Source organism: Rousettus aegyptiacus, unplaced genomic scaffold (genome assembly GCF_014176215.1).
Source record: "Rousettus aegyptiacus isolate mRouAeg1 unplaced genomic scaffold, mRouAeg1.p scaffold_m13_p_1, whole genome shotgun sequence".
Taxonomy (NCBI): Eukaryota; Metazoa; Chordata; class Mammalia; order Chiroptera; family Pteropodidae; genus Rousettus; species Rousettus aegyptiacus.
Window position 1 is genome coordinate 30391069 of NW_023416284.1, and position 16653 is coordinate 30407721.

Consider the following 16653-nt stretch of genomic DNA (forward strand, 5'->3'; position numbering starts at 1 on the left):
CTTTAGGCTATTTCAAGTGTAGGGCTTTGTCTCTATTCAGATAGGAAGGTAGAAATCTCTCTATACCTTCCCATATCCTTTTTTTCTCCATTTTTACCCCATGATAAGCAATAGGGATGGGTTTGGGAGTCAAGCAAACCCAGGTTCAAGTTCTGGACATACTCTTAATCAGCTCCGTGATATTTTGGGTAAGTTATTTGATCTCACCCAGCCAAGGAGATCCTTCTCAGTTTTAGAATGGAGATAGGCTCAGTCCTTATCTCTCCGGATTATGATGAGGACAAAATGAGACCAAGACTGTAAAACACTTAACATAGAGTCTGACTCAAGAACTGGAAGCCATTTTTATTGCATTTCCCCACTTATTTGTTTATAGAGCCTAATATGGGCCTAGGCCCACAGGAGTTTTGTTGAATGAATACAGATTTCTCTGCTGTTCATTTCCTTTCTTTCCTTCTGGCTCCATTTCCTTCTGTCTTCTCCATCTCTATGCTTGGAAAGCCTGGATCATAAGAACTGCTTGAGCACTTTCTATGTACTCAGCCTTGATCCTGGTTCTGCAAATGGTGACAGGCTCTGTAAACCATAATGAGATCTAAATGTGGGGTTTGGCTCTATGAATAGAGATGGTCTTTGTGAAGTCTTGGGCTCTGAAAATAGTAACATACTCTGCAAATTATGATGGGATCTGTAACAGTGACAGGCTCAGAAATCAGTGATGGGATGTGCTCTGCAGATGGTAATGGGCTCTGCAAACACTGACGAGCTTGGCATATAATTTAAGGCTCTGCAAACAATGATAGACTCAGCAAACAATAATGGGCCTTGTAAATAGGGACAGGCTCTGCAAATGGTAATGGGTTTTGCAAACGGTGATGGGAGTGGCAAGTTATGATGGGTCCTGGAAAAACTGAAGACTAGTTCTTACCTGTCAAGGACAAGAAGGGACCTGTAGGTACCTAAAGAACAAGGCTGTCTCAGTACCATGGACAGCAAGATCCTTCTTCCTCTTCTGGCCCTGGCTAGAGCTCATCTGTCCATTTATTCATTGGTGTTGGGTGTGTGTTGGGGGGTAGGATGGGAGCCAGGGGATGGAGGATGTATTGAAGAAGCAATGGGACAAGAAGAGGAATGAAGCTGTGTACCTACCCTCAAAGCTTTTGATAGGTTGAGAAGACAGATTTCTAAGAAGCCAAATGGGGGAATTGTGTCTGCGTTGACAAATCTATTCTCGGCTCAGCTATCTGTGAGGTGTAAGGTGTCTTTCCACATCAGAGGCTCTCCGAATGCTAAAAGGGTGTTTAAACCACACTGGGCTCCTGCGGGAACTGAGAAGTCAAAGCACGTCTTGCAGGCTCCAGCCGACCTTAAATTCTAGCTGGCACCTGAATAGCTTTGTAGCAATTTAAATTTCTCTGTCTGTCCTTTCCAGGTCTGGCCACATTGACAGGCCTGTATCGCAGAGAACATTCACACTTCTCAGAGCACAGGGCTTAGAGAGGGCAGAAGCAAGAATCTATTCTGGGTGGGCAGCAAGTAACAATGCTGAAAATCTGATGGCGACTGAGATTGGCCGAGGGATGATGATCTTGGAGATGGAGAGAGCCATGGAGGTGGTGTGGTGCTAATGTAGTAATGAAGTGGGGAGAGTGTTGGGGTGTCGGTAATGGTAGTGGTGACAGGGAAATGATGACAACAGTCAAAAGGTGGCAATACCGTGGGCAAAGAAGTAGACCCTAGCGGGAGATAGCTTGACATAGTGGCTAAGAATTTGGCCTCGGTTTGACTTCTGGTTCTGACATTCGCTAACTGTGACCGTGGGCAAGTTATTTCACTTTTCTGTGCCTCAGTTTCCTCATCTGTAAAATATGGATGAAAATAGAGCCTACCTCATATAGAGTTGTCATAAAGATTAAATGAGTTAATATATGTAAAATAATTAGAACATGGCTTGGTACATAGCTGTTACTATTAAGAAAGGCAGTGGAGGTGGTGACAATGAGAGTGGAGATGGTAATGAAGTTGATAATGGTATTATAATAACAGCAATATAATTTAAATACTCACTGCACTATTTTAAGCACTTTATCTGTAGTAACGTGTTTAATTATTTTAACCCTATAGAGTAGCTAATATCATCCCTGTTGTAAAGATGATGAAACTCAGGCACAGAGGGATTGAAATAAGTGATCGAAGCTTCAGGGCTTCAGAGCTTGTGCTCTTGACCACTTGCTGAGTGGTGATGCTGATGGAGCTGGGGACAGTGAGTGCTGAGTATAGTGGACGATAGTACTGGAGGGGCCTGGGAAGTGGTGGTGGTGACCTCAGAGCTGAGGGATGGCAACAGTGGTGGTGGTCCTGTAGTAGGCACAAGGGCAGTGAAGTCCCGCCCCTAGAACATCCACTGGCCAAGCTCCCAGCAGGGCTCGTGGCTGCTGAGGGGGGACGCTGCCAGGTTTCTCCGGGTAGGAGGTAACTATTTGTTCCGCAGCAGAGAGCTTTGGGTTCCAAACAGTGAAGTGAGATGGAAACAGGCAGACTCTCGGGTACAGTGTGGCAAAGGGATCAACTAGGGATTCCCATTTGTCTTCCATTCCCGCCCCCCTGGGATTTGGCGTTCTCTGACCCCATCAATACTGGGCCTTGTGCTCTCTGTCAGTGCCTAGACTAATGTGGCAGATAGCAGCAGAGGCAAGCTGCCCATCATGGAACTCTCCGCCTGCCTGGTGCTGGCACTGGGCTGCCTCCCGCTTGCTGCTGGCTGAGGTGGGAAGCCTTAATAGACAATCCGCCTCTGCGCACAGTTCTCCGCCCGCCAGCCTGTCCCTATTATCAGCACCATCAAAGGCGGCAAATGACACTCTCGGAATCTTGACTCCAATCTGATGCCTGGTCCCTGGGGCCGCTGAGAGGCGCAGGCCGGCCAGGCTGGGGGGCTGAGGAGGGGCTGCACGGTAATAGGATGTGGCTGAGGACAGTCTATTAGCAGTGCTGCCACTGCTGATGAGCCCCCTCCCGGGCCCTTTGGCATCTCCATCTCAGCTCAGCTGGCACAGTAAAAGGGAGGGGCCGCTAGGAGGAGGGAGATGTTGGATTGGGCCATCTTTAAATCGGGACGCCAAACTCCCTTTGGAAACCTGGGTGTGGGGGGAGGAAGTTGGAGAAATGAGGCTACTCAGACACTTCCTTCTGACCATGTGTCTGGGGAGGAAGAGGAGTAAAGAGCAAGGAGTCAGTCTGAGGGTGGGTGACTTTTCCCATTCTTACTTGGGAGTATCCTGGGACTCCAGGTCTCAAAGAATCCTCAAGGGGCATCCCATCCAGCCTTCTTCTCCAGCCTCTTAAACTCTTGCAGACACGGGAAGCTCGGCACCTCCCAGCCACCTGTCTCATTGCTTAGTGTATCCTCACTTGAAGTCTCAATTGGCTTTTCTTGGTACCAGGGCTCTGCGACCCCTTAGGGGCACTTGCTCCACAACCAAGACAACCTCATGGAATTTGGAGACAGAAGGTCCATCTCAAGTCTGCTTGGCCAGCTCCTCACGCCTCCTCGTGGCCACAGACCTTCTGGTCTTTGTGTAAAGTGTGTGGGGAAAGGTTCTAAGAGGCTGGGGGAGATAGTGAACGGAGATCTGAGTAAGTGAAGGACACCCAGATCCTAGCCCAGCTGATCTGCTTGGTGACCATGGGAGAGTTACACGTTGTCTACTCTAGCTTGCCTCCCTGTTTCCCCCCAGAAGGCCCTTGGTGAGAAAGAGAGATAAAGGAGCTAGCTCTTCTCCTTCAGCAGGCTGGGCAGCTAAATGCTTTGGGAGGCAGAAATCATGAACTGGGGGCTGGATGATCTGTACGTGTGGTCTGATTAAAACCCCCTCCACCCATCCATACATAGCACCAAGAGGATAGAAGAAGATGAGGCTAGGAGTAGAAAATGAGCTTGCCTGTCTTCTCTGGGGCACACAGTGGAGGGGTCACAATACAGGGCTCTGTCCTGCCTTGAAGGGAACCTGGCAGGCTAGAAGTCTGAGAATTCTGGACTCCTGCCCAGGTGGACAGGGCTCTGTCTGGGCTTCACAACAGGAGACAGGGCCTGAGCCTGCCTGAGTGAAGATCTCTGGGCCAGGCATATGCTGAAGAGTGGAAAGGAGACGCGCTGAAGGCCTGCCCCCTGCCACCACCCCAAGGTCTGGGCCTCTGACCACAGCACTGAACTCAATCTGTTCTGCCCACTGCCCCCACCATGCCCCATAGTCCAGAGGCCACAGACATCCAAGCTGTTTGCTTCTGCTGAGTGCCTGCCCTCAATGCCCCAGCGGGGGCCTGGCCATCAGTCACAGGGCTGGCTGGACACACAGTGCTGGTTGTGCATCAGCGAACAGCAGGCGGCAGGGGGCACCAACTCTTGCCTCTGTTCCCTCTGTACCTTCCCTGCCCTCTCTGCTCTCCTCTAGTTCACCTGTGTCCTCACCTGTGCACATCTCTCTTTTCCTCATCATCTGTGTCCACCTTACCTGTCCTGTTCGATACTTCCTCTCATCTCTGGCCCTCTGATCTGTCTCTCCTTTCTCCTCCCCATCCAATTCTTCTCCCCTTGGCTCCTCTCCCGAGTCTCTGGGTCATAGTCTTCCCCTCTCTTAGCCAATTTCCTGTGTTAGTCTCTCCTCCCCTTAAGCCCCCTGTGGACTAAAAAGCCAAAATTCAGCTTGTGAAACTCCATCAATGTGAAAACTGCCTCTATTTCAGCCAGGCCATGCCCTTCTCCAGGCAGCTGCCAGTGGAGAATTGGGACCCCAAGCAACAGTAGGTTCTCTGACCCAACCAAGGCACCTGGGGATGGGAGGTGAGAAGAGGACGCCTCATGAGGTTGGGGGGCGGGGTACCTACCGATCTTGGAGGAGGCACCCTGGGGAGAGGCGCAGTTCTGGATGTCAGGCAGCAGGGGGAGCCCAATCCTTTCTCTACTCTCTGAATCTATAGCTGTAATTACCCACAGCTGAATAACACACAGGTTTGAGTACACTGTGGGTGAGGACCCTAGAGGCCCCTCAGGAGAGAGTGAGCTTTGTCCCAGTCTGAATTTAGTCTTGCTTTATTTTATCTTTTGAAATAAACTCTTACCTGCTCTCCAGAATAACATCTCTATTTGAAATCCTTCAAGGGATGCGTTAGCTTGGGGACTTAGACCTCCAGGAGAGAGGGAGGTTGAAGAGGTGCTGTCGTTCTCCTGAGGAGGGCCACCTCCCCTGTCCTAACCCTTTAGGGAGACTGGCATTCTGGCTCTTAAATGGTCTCCTCTTGGGGAGCTAAGGAGTAAGAGCGTCCCCTCCAACCCCACGAGGAGTGCTCCCTTCTCATCTGCCAGCACTGTTCTCTCTCCACTGGACTTTACACCTAACCAGTTGGGTGAAGAAGTAAACCCATGGCGTCCCCAACAGACCTGTATGGTGCTCAGTGGTGCAGAGAAGAGGCAGGGACTGGGAGGGGTGGGCCTTCCCTGTGTGACCGTGTGACTGTGTCTGTGACACGTTAATAAATAGTATGTGCATGTGTGTGCACAGGCGTACAGGAGAGAGAGAGAGAGAGAGAGAGAGAGAGAGAGAGAGAGAGAGAGAGAGAGAGAGAGAAAGAGAGAGAGAGAGAGGTTTGTTTTGTTCTTTTCTCACTGAAACTTGAGGCAGGTGCTGCAATGCCCCCCTCACTTAGAGAAGAGTCTGAGACTGGGTGTGAGGTCAAAGCGAGTGTGTGTGACATTGACCCCAACAAGTAGAGCAGGCCCTTGAGGCCTGTACCACCACCCTCTTTGTCCTCAGTGCCTAATAGTTTATCATTAAAGTTTCAATCCTTATGAAGGAAAGCACTGCACCAGACTTGAATAATATCACAATTATGGTTCCGGGATGAGACAGCATGAGGGTCCCAGCAGTGGCTTGGAGAGGACCTAGGCATCTGGAGACAGAGGGTGGCAGGGGAGACTTCCTGAAGAAAGCTAAACTTGATGGGGAGGGGGTCTTTCAGATAGCTCTGTGGCCTGGGGCAGGCAGGAAGGATGGCCTGGTGTGGTCATTTCAGGGCCCATAAACACCTTTCTGGGCCTCTCATTATGCTGGGAACTGGAACTGAGATCCTCGGTGTCACCTCTACCCCACCCCCTCTGCCCCAAGCAGGCCATGGGAGGTTGGTAAATATCGTAATCAGATTAGTGGAGTAGAGACAGCAGAGGCTATGGTGGGAAAATGCTCTGGGCTAGCCTGGCCCCCACCCCTCTCCTGGGAATCCAACCCTCTTGCCTTGCCCAACCCCTCCCCTGTGAGCCCCAAAGCCATACTGGCTCCTCAGTGGCCTCTGCTGGCCTGGGTGACCCTACCTGGCTCTCTCTGGATCTAGTGGAGATTTCTGTATCTGGGGTCTCCTCAGCCCAGGGGAGAGATAGGGCAGTGGAAAGCCCAGCCCTGTTGACACCCCTCCCTCAGGAAGCTAGCCCTCTGGGTTGCTTTTATCAGACCACTGAGCCCAGCAGGGACCCCTGCCCTTCCTCTGGCCATGAGGATGTGCTCACCTGTGAGAACTGGATGAAGCCTCAGGATTCCAGGGTGATCACAGCTGGAGGGAGTGTCTGGTGGAAGGCATGGGTTACTGAGGGTTGAGAATCATTTTCTTCCTCAGTCTTCTCCATGGCTAAGCTGAGTGTGGGCTTGGGCACACAGGGTGCCAGGAAGCCTGGTCAGACGAAATGGAATGGGAAAGTGATAGATTTATTCTGTGGAACAGTAAGAGCGTCAGATCCAAGCAGGAGGGGAAGGGCTGGGAGAACAGGGGTTGGTGTTCTGTGGAGGCTGGAGATGGGGGCTGAGGGTGGGAGCTGGAGGGCTGGGAGGCTGGAGAGTTACCATGGGCGGGCTGAGAGTCTGGAGGGTAGAGAATGGGAAGTTGAGGGGATAAGTCTGGGGGTTGGACTGGGGGTGAGAAATTGGGAGACAGAAGACTGGGAGCTACAAGATCTGGGTCTGGAATACCGAGGATTTGGAATGTTGGGCTGAGAATTGGAGATTTGGGGGAATTTACTGGCTACAGGTTAAGAACTCAGGTTGGGGGACTATGGTATTAAGGCTTGAAAAGAAATTGAAATGTTTGGGGCTAAAGAACTAGAGAGCCAGTGGAGCTGAAAATGGAGAGATAGGAAGTATTGAAACACATCCTCAAGGGAGAGCTATCCCTGGGTGGATGGGAGGAAGTGAAGAAAGTCCCAGGCCAGGTCTCACTCAGCCCTTATGGCTGAAATGGGGCCACTGTGAAGGGCAGCAGGCCTCTCCTTTTCGGGCTGTCAGAGTGGGTTAGGCTCGAGGAATTGGTTCTCTGGATCACCTCCCAGGAGCTTTGTTTGAGGAAAGCGCAGGGATTAGTGGGACTGCCCCCACACCACCTCCCTAGCCGCCAGCTCCTGGCGCTTTCATCCCTGAAGGTCGCTAAAGCTGCAGTGCTGTGAGATTAGGCCCCACAAAGGGGCCCCTTGTGCTCCAGCCAAGCCTTGGGGGCAGGGCAGGGAGGGGGTCCCAAGAATCCAGCCTAGACAAATCCTTCTCTCACTCCCTGGTGCATCATGAAGATTCCCTGGCCAAAGGCCGAAGACCCCGCCCATCTCCCTGCCCCCAGCTCAGACTGTGTCTCCAATGGAGCCTGGCGAGGGGGCATTTCAGGCCAGTTATAGATGAATCCCAGGTCTAGCCAGCCACCCCCAGCATATCAGCATCCATCTGAGGTCATCTCAGGGTTGGGGTGGATGGGGGCTAAGGCAGGGAGGGCTGGGAGGGGGTTCGGGGCAGAGTCCAGAGCTGGTCTAGATCATAGACTGAGAAAGAACATCTGTCCAACCTGCTCACTGAGCAGATGGGGAGACCAACCAGGGCTGGGGAGAGGAAGGGGCTTGTCCTGGGTCCCACCAAGTTACTGGCAGAGCTGGGGCAGGAGTGTGGTGAGCTCCCCCTTTACCTGGTGTCTGGGCCCAGGCCAGTGGTCAGCAGAGATTCTTGATGGCGTGTGGATGGTTGTGTGTTTGCTGCATAGAAGAGAGTGATATTTTTAAAATGTGAGTCCCAGCTTAAAGTTGCCAGGCATTAGTTTTGTCATATAAGGGCACTGAGGGAAAACTACCAACAGTTGTCAATATCACTGCATAAAAGAAAAAATGTGTTAGCGTCAAAAAGGTAAAATCCCAGAACAGAGAGGATAGAGCTTCAGATGTAATAGATGTAGCTTTACGATCAGTATCTTACCTTTTATCTTTTCTTGGTATTTGGGTGAAATGTCTTGGGACTTCTAGACCAGATGACCTGGGAGGAGCTGCTTGTCCCAAGCAACTAAGGATCTTAGGTCCTTCGAATCCAAGTCTTCGAGATCCAGGTCTGCCTACCTCTCCGTGGCAGGGATGGTTGTTTCAGGTTTGGCACTGGAGAGGTTGGGGGAAGAGGCCCTGAGGCTAGGCTGCTCCTCAGGGGCCCTGTGGAGAGAGCAGTCTTAACCTTCTCCACATTGTTCCCCTTAACAACCTCCTTATCACCAAGGAAGCTTACAAAGAGGAAAGGGAGGGAGCAGACCTGATTACTGGTCGATGGAGAAAAATTTCTTTCTGTCCTCTTGCTCATAAAATGTTTGTGGCCAACATATTGCACAACATTCCCAGAGAGGCCACAAAAGGCAGTGCTGGGCTGGCAGGGTCAAATGGAGCTCATGGAGCCCAGACTGTCTGCTTGGCCCTGGTTTGTGGGGCTGGGGATAGGGCAGGGCCCAGGGTAATTGGGGTGGTGGTGGTAGGTATATGGGATTAGCCTGAGGAACATCAAAGGTGCTCAATAAATCCCTTGTGAGAAAGTATCAACAGGGAGGGGGTTGCCAATGAGAGGGAGGAAATGGATATTAGCAGATACTTATGTGGCATTTACCACATACCAGGCAGTATGCTAAATGTCAACTCATTTAATCCTTATAACAAACCTAGTGGGTCAGTAGTGTTATTTCCCCTTTATTACAATTAAGAGAACTGACACACAGAGGTCAAGTGACTTACCCAAGGTCACACAGCTAGTCAGTGGTATAGCCTGGATTTGCATTCAGGCAGTTCGGCTCCAGGGCCCATTCATTTAATTACTGTGCATGTTGTAATGTGATGCTGTGGTCCTGAGCAAGGGTTGTTTCTGAGTCCCCATCATCACCTGGTCATACCCTCTCCACTTCAGGATGCTCCATGGTTTTCTTGGAGTTTGGAGTCATTAAGAGATACTTGTCATTTTGCAGACATTGTATAGAATAGAAGTGTCCCCTGGCTTCTTTGTGGCAGCTTTAAATTATGTCCGTAAATACTTTGATACTTCTTCTTTTGAGTGGTGGAGCTAAATTCTCCTCTCCTTGGATGTGGGTTGGACTTAGTGACTTAAAATGGCTAGAACATAGCAGAAGGGATGAGATGTCACTTTTGAGATTAGGTTATAAAAGCTACTGCATCTATTTTGACCTTTCTCTCTGGCCCAGGCTATCCTGCTGAAGAGTCTACATGGAAGAGAACTTAAGCACCTCGACTGACGGCAAGTACCAAAGCCAGGCATGTGAATGAGCCTTCTTGAAAGGGGACCTTCCAGACCCAATCAAGACTTCAGATAATGTAGCCCTAACTAATATTACTGCAACCTATGAGAGACCCCAAGCCAGAACCACTCAAATAGGATGCTCCTGGATTCCTGACCTGCAGAAACTATGATATAATAAATGTTTATTTTAAACCACTTAAGTTTGGGGGTAATTTGTTATGCAGCCATGGATAACTGATACAGCTAGCCAGTCTTATTGTCTGAAATCTCACTATTGGAGCTTTACCTATGGGTAGGTTAACTCACAGTTTCTTCCATGTGTCTCCCCAACCCTGAGAAAAACAACAACTGGTTATGCTGACTTGCTGATTCAGATAATGGATAGAAGACACCTTCAATCTGGTTAGGTAATGCCATTCTGAGAATGTAGCCACTTAATCATCCTGAGCCCACTCAGGCCAGGGGGTGATCACTAATGAGCAGTCTTGAGAGAGGTATATGACTTCACAGCTTTCATATATGTTGGCTTGGCTTTTGGAAAGACCATTCCATGTTTTAGTTGACAGAAAAATGGCAGGGCTGTCTGGGCCCCTCTGTGGCCCTGACATTCCTGGGCTCTCTCCATTCCTTGCCCATAGTGACTGTAGCTGCATTCATGAGAATCCCTCAGCATCTTATACCCTTGGCTAGCCACTGACTCAGAGTCAGAATTTAGCACAATGTGACTGTGCACATCTCGGTGTCACAGTGTTTAAGTGTGCATGAGGTGGGAGATATTTGGATGTAGAAGTGTGTGCTGGTGGCATTCATGTAGCTTGCATTTGTGCGCATGTGCATTTTATTTGTGAGTTTCTGTGTGGAAAGGAGTGTGTGTGTCACTATATTTCTGAGTGTGCCTGGGACAGTGTATGTATACATGTATGAGGATCTGTGTATCTGCATGATGGCTTTATCAGAGTGGGGGCCTGTGCACTTCGGTCAGTGTGTTTGCTGCAATTGGGAATGTGTGTCTGTATATCTGTGTGTCTGGTTTTCCACGGGCAGGTACTAGTGCTAGGAGTGCCTGGTTTGTGGGACTTAAAGGGTTAAGGAAAACAGGCGCCGCCATAACTCTTAATCATAGCTTTGCAAGCTTAGCCAGTGCCCCTGTTGAAAAATGTTTCAAAAAGCAAAATAAATGATCTTTTAGTTACAGAAGTATTGATTTTGCCCACATCTAGTAATAAAGAGCAAGTCACCTGTAGCTAAAACTCTTGTAAAATATATTTTATACTCTAATAGTCTGCAGATAGAGTCACCCGCTGAGCACGGATGACAAATCTCCCCAGCGCGGCCTGTGCCCCCCATATTTCATGTCAGGGACACAGTGGTGGCGCAGGCAGCGACAGAGCTGGGCCTCCCCATGGATGAAGACATGGCCTGGTTGGCCAGTGGAAAAGAAAAAAGCCAGGTTCCTGACACATGGTGCATTCCCCTGCCCCAGTCTGGGTGCTTAGCACCAACCTGCGTCCTGGTGGAAGTTCAAGACAGCCTGCCCTGCAGACAGAACTTCCCCTCCCATATCCAGTTCGCTAAGAAGGAGCTCTCCCAGGCTCTCAAGAGTAGGACTATGTCTCTCCCCACTACCCAGCTTTGGAGGCTGATAGTTTGGAAATATTGAAGCTAGATCTAAGAGAGAAGTGAACAAGGAGGTGGAGGCTCTTTCCTGTTTTGAAGTCTAGTTACTCTAGGTGTGCATAGCCGCATTCACACATGTGTCACATGCAGGCCCCTCCCAGGCCTCCATGTACATGCAAAGGGACATACTTAGCCCCTAGCACACACATACACGAAGTAACCCCTACATATAGTCAGAGACACACTTGAACACACCTGTACAAGTATACATATGTGCAACACTTGGCTATATGCATGCATCCAGACCCACACCTAGGAGCTCACCTATTACACATCTTGTTCCTTCACACAGACCTGATATGTATGTATGTGTGTGTGTGTGTGTGTGTGTGTGTGTGTATATATATCTCAAGATCATTTCCACTCTACCCAGAGAATTCTCTCAAGAAGTAGAGTTCTGTCTGCAATGACCAAATAGGTACTTTGCTTTTGGGATCTGAATGTGTGGCATTATACACACATATAATATAGATAAATCTGTCCAAACGCACACCCACTTGCACAAATAGCTCTCCCCAACCCTCTCTGCACCTGTGCACAGGTAGGAGGGGAGTTGCTTAGTGAGGGCACCCTGATCTCTTGGCCTCCTTTACTTCCCAGAGGGGATGCAGCCAGGGGTAAGCTCAGGCCTGGGAAGTCACACATGGTTCCAGTACCTCCTCTGCCCTGACCTGCTGTGTAGCCCTGAACAAGTTCCTGGATTTCTCTGAGCCTCTGTCTGGATGAGGCCAGATCTTTCCCCCTGGTATTTATAGCCTACCCTCAGAGAAAGTCCACCTAACTCACCATGTCACTTCGCCCTTGGAGAAGCCAGAGTGTCATTCCACCTCCATAACTACCCAGCTGGCCTTGGGCGGCCCTACCTCCCAAAGTAAAGTTACTTAGGGCCCAAAGTGGTCAAAGGAAGCTCAGGCACAACAGGAGAAACCCCTTCCCCCTAAAGCTAGGAATACATAAGGTTTTCCGTCCCTGATGGATTGGGGGTGGGTAGGGAACTGAGGAGGGTAGAGAGTAAAAGTGAGAGTAAAATGAGGGGATAAGTCAGGTAGTACTGGAGGAAAGGCTGAGAGATTGTGGGAAGGGGCTAGAAGCACATGCGGGCTAGGAGCCCATCAGAGGGAAGGGGAGGAACAGGAAACAACCCTAGTTGAGAGAGGAAGGAACGCGTGGGCAGCGAACTGGGTGTGTGGTGAGAAGTACTTTGGGGTGGTCAGAGAAGGCCAGCAATGTGCAAGGGCATCTCTGGGCGGTGAGGGGCAGTAGCCTGTCGGAGGGAGGGGGCAGAGCAGGTAGCTGCCCGGCTGGGGGGGGGGGGACGGTGGTGTGGGGGTGCGGGTGGGGAGGGCTCTTTAAGCGGCGGCCGCGCTAATAACCTGTCCAGGAGATGGCTCGTGGCAAATTGCTTTGTTAGTCTTGTCAGCGCGGCCGGGGCCGCCGTCAGCGCGCGCCATGGATCAAGATGATGAATCGCCGCGGACCGCGCAGATGCGGGCGGCCCGAGGCCCTGCCTGGGGGTGGGGGTGGGGGCGGGGGTGGGGGCGGAGGGGACCGCGGGAGGCCGGGCCGTTGCCATTAACTCTCGAATTAGCTCTAAGCCGCCCACCACCTAACCACTGACCCCTGGAGCGCCAGCCGCAGGGGCGGGAGCGGGACCGGGATGGGGAGTGGGACAGGCGCCCCCTCCTCAAACCCGGGCTCAGGCTTTCCGACTCTTGGCTCGTTTGGACTCAGAGGAGTATGGGCCTCGGGGAAGAAGCGCGGAGGGGCACGCTCTCAAGTCTCCTTGTCAAGCCTCTTCCATTGTAGCCAGGTATTCCCGAATTTCAAGGGTATCCTCTCCCCCGCGGGGAATGCCTAGGGTAGCCCTATCAGGCCATCTGCCTCCTCCCTTCTCGTGCTGTGAGTGGCCAAGGAGGCTACGGAGATCTCTTTCAGAATGTGTGTATGGGGTTGGGGAGGGCTGGCATTGCTACTCTAATCCGAGTTTAAAGCCAATGACCGGGGTCTGCCTTGGGACTCTAGGGGAACCTTGGACCTTCACTTCCCAGATCTTTCTTCAGAGAGGCTGGCACCTGGTGGCGTTGGAGTTTTCAGGCCTGCCTGAAGCCCTATTTTCCCAAGTTCCGAAGTTAACCTATCCCTTGCCTACCCCTCACCTTGGTCCAATTTAGTAATGTCTTCCCAACACCACTCCCCTCCCCCACCCCCACCTCCTGCCTCTACCCCACACCCTGCAAACACTATCCACATGGGCATGGTCTGCATTCACATATTGCCTATTTAAATGTGTTACGTACATGTAGGAGTATATACATGTCACTACTCATCTACATGTAACTCTCAGGGTAATGAATAACGCACAAACATACAAGCACATGGGAAGTGTACTGCTGCCTCCACCCCAGGCCCCAGAAGCCCAGGAAGTCTATTGGGGGCGGGTCCTCAGCCAGTCTGGGGATGCCTTCCTTTTAAGCCCTTTGAAGGTGTCAACCGCAGCCCTGGGGCTGCAGGTGGGGAAGCTCTAGGAGCAGGCTAGGGAGGGAGGCCCTGAATCATTTCCACTTCTTAGCTCCTGTCTAGACGGTAGCACCTTCAAAATAATTTTGTTAAATCAGTAAAACCCACCTACATCGTGGCATGCCAAGCTCCCCATTCCCCCAGGCTTCCCTAAAGGACACCTTCCCCTTTAGCCCTCCTATCCCATTTTCCTCTCTTTCAGTCCCAGCACGTTCTAGGGATTTTGCGTCTCCCTCCCTATAAGTATCCATAATCAACCCAGAGCCCTGCCCTGTTGTACAACATCTGTACACAGTGGCGGGAATGTGGCTGAGATGGTGTTCTCTCTGTTCACAGTTGTTCCCCTGTTGAGGCCTGTGCTTCCCTATGAGGCGTGATCTGGTTGTGGGGACTGCTCCAGGTGTCTGGGAATTCCAGTCTGTGGAGGCCCAGTGTGTACCATGAGGCTCAGGGCATACTAGACATGCAGCCACCACCTCCAGACCTCCAGGGCTGGGACGACTGACACTGGCAGGAACCTGGGATAGGAGACTAGCAAGAGTTTCTTTAGCTGGGCTCAGAGTCTGTGTGGCAGACAAGTTCCTTCAAAAAGCAGGTGCCTAGTTAGGACCTGTGCCCCACAACCTGGAGCCCTCAGTAGCCCTCAGCTCACCAGCAGCACCTGCACTATCCTCAACAGCCCTGCTCCCCTACCCTGAGCCTGGCAGGCCTGGCCCTAAGTCAGGCTCAGGCTGGGATGGGATCCTCATCCCTCTAGTCTGCCCAGTAGTTCCTGTCCAGTCTGAGACAGAAACTAGGGAGGGATGGGTTGTAGTTAGGTCCTTGGGCAAAGAAAGATGATGCTCCTTCCTTCTGGAAAGGAAATCCCAGTTGAAGCCAAGATTCCTCTGGGGGTATGCTCTCAGCAAACGCCCTTGGGCGCCACCAAGTAGGGATGGCTAGGAGCACGGAGGGACTCCACATCTGTGCTACCATGGAAGGGCCTTCAGTGACACCCCTTTGTTCGTGTGTCTCTAAGTATAACCCCCCATACATGCACCTGTATCCAGGTCTGTATGTGTGACTGAAGGACTGTGTGTGTGTAGGGGTTGCAATTTTCTCCAGGATGAGCTGCGTGGTTGTGTGTGGAGGGCAGCCAGGTGGGGGCGCAGTGTCCTTTCCACCATTTCTCCAGCATTTGGAGCAGCAGTCCGCTGTCTTGATTGTCTAAGCCAAAGAAACAGCCTTCCCTTCCCTTTTCCCTTCCCTTTCCCTTCTCTTCCTTTCCCTATTCTTCCCTTTTCCTCCCTCACAGGACCGAACCTCTGAAGAGAAATTAAAAGGTTATTTAAAGCCCCCATCTCCACCTTTCTTGTCCCTTTAAATGGAGCCTAAACGGTTTTGCTTTGGCAGAAGAAATCTTTTCTGGAGCTTTGGGGCGGGGGTGGAGGATCCTGGTGGGAGAAAAGGGTCTAAGCAGCCTAATCCTCTTACCGTCCCCCTTCTCTCCCCTCCCTTCTGAGGCCCACCGCTCCCGCCCACCATGAGGCGCTCAGACCCTAAGTGCCTGAGGATCAACCCTCAAATCTGTCTACTGGCCCTTTCTGCCCTGTCGAGGCCCAAATTCCTGACCTCTTAACCCAGGCCAGGATTCTAAAACCTACTGGCAGCATGCGCCAGCCAATACCTCCCACCTCTCCATGACTTTACCCCCAAGCACACTGCCCAGCTCCCAGGAGCTAGACCTAGGGGGCTTCACTTACAGACCAGAGGGAATGTCAGAACCAGGGGCCAGCCGCCTGGCCCCAAGTGTAAGACCTCGTGCCTGCCCTGTGTCCATCCTGCACCCAGCCACCTGGATTCACAACCACATTTGAACTTACAATTACACAAGTATTGGTTATACACACAGAAAGGACTTAATGGCCATATGAGGCTCGACAGTTAAACATAAACTTGTGATCATGGGAGCACCAGTCACAAGGACACTCTCCACATGCAAATCTCAGTTGCTGCCACTGTAGCCAAAGGCAGGCCCGACAGAATCCCAGCCTACAAGGACACAAGCAGTACATACTCCACATGCTGCATGTACCTGGAGCGCTTCTCCAGTCACTTCCACGTAGCCACACACGCAGAGCCTCAATACAGTCAGTCACTTGCCACTGGGCATAGCCCACAGCGTGGGCGTTAACCTGCCCCTCTGGCACACACCTCAGACACCTCTCAGGAGGCAGCCTCCATCACCACATGGCCCCAGAGCCAGCTCCAGAACACTGTCTTCCTGTGAAGGGGTCCTGCCTAGAGAGAGTGGTGCACTGGCAGGAACTCACAGCGCCCCAGGCCCAGGATTTTCCCCTTGTGAGCCAGGCATCCTGTGTCTGTCTCCCTTGAGACAGGTGAGTGTGCTGCGTGTGAAGCCGAATGTCACACTGGCAGCCTCTCCGAGAGGTCTCCAGCTGCCAGACAGGTGATGGCTGCTAGGAGTGCCATCCTGTGTATGGGCTGAGTGTGTGGGCAGTGAGCTCTGATTGCGGGTTTGTGGGGTGTTGTGGTGTGGTGGTCGCAGGCATAGCAGGGCTGCTGGTGGTGTGGGACTGATAGAGAGAGGGTGTGTGTGTGTGTGTGTGTGCGCGCGCGCGCGCCCAAAGCTCAAGGCCAATCTTGGGGGGACGGCGGGGAAGGGAGTCAGGGCTCCTTCACGCCATCGCTAGGAACCCTAGAGCTTAGCCCCCAGCAGTCGGCTCCGGGGGAGGCCTTGGGAGGGGAAGTTTTCTCAAGACTCCTTCTCGCCCCCGGGATCGGCCTGTGGCTTCTGTAGACCGGACAGAGGTAGAGATCCCGGCCCAAAGGCCGAGTGACAGAGATTCGGAGGCGATGAAGGACGCTGGCCTTTTCCACA

The 16653-nt window shown here is 51.8% G+C and overlaps 1 long non-coding RNA gene across 2 annotated transcripts; it reads right to left on the reverse strand.

Moving 5' to 3' along the window:
- Positions 1-314: 314 nt before the first annotated feature.
- Positions 315-9410, reverse strand: LOC118612417. 2 transcript variants are annotated; one of them, XR_004954851.1, is made up of 5 exons: positions 9062-9410; positions 8271-8494; positions 7987-8053; positions 6557-6717; positions 315-576 (listed from the first exon to the last, which is right to left on the reverse strand). It is a non-coding gene; the product is annotated as an uncharacterized LOC118612417 (long non-coding RNA). The 2 variants fall into 2 exon arrangements; XR_004954852.1 differs by lacking the exon at positions 315-576 and adding an exon at positions 5609-5946.
- Positions 9411-16653: the final 7243 nt, after the last annotated feature.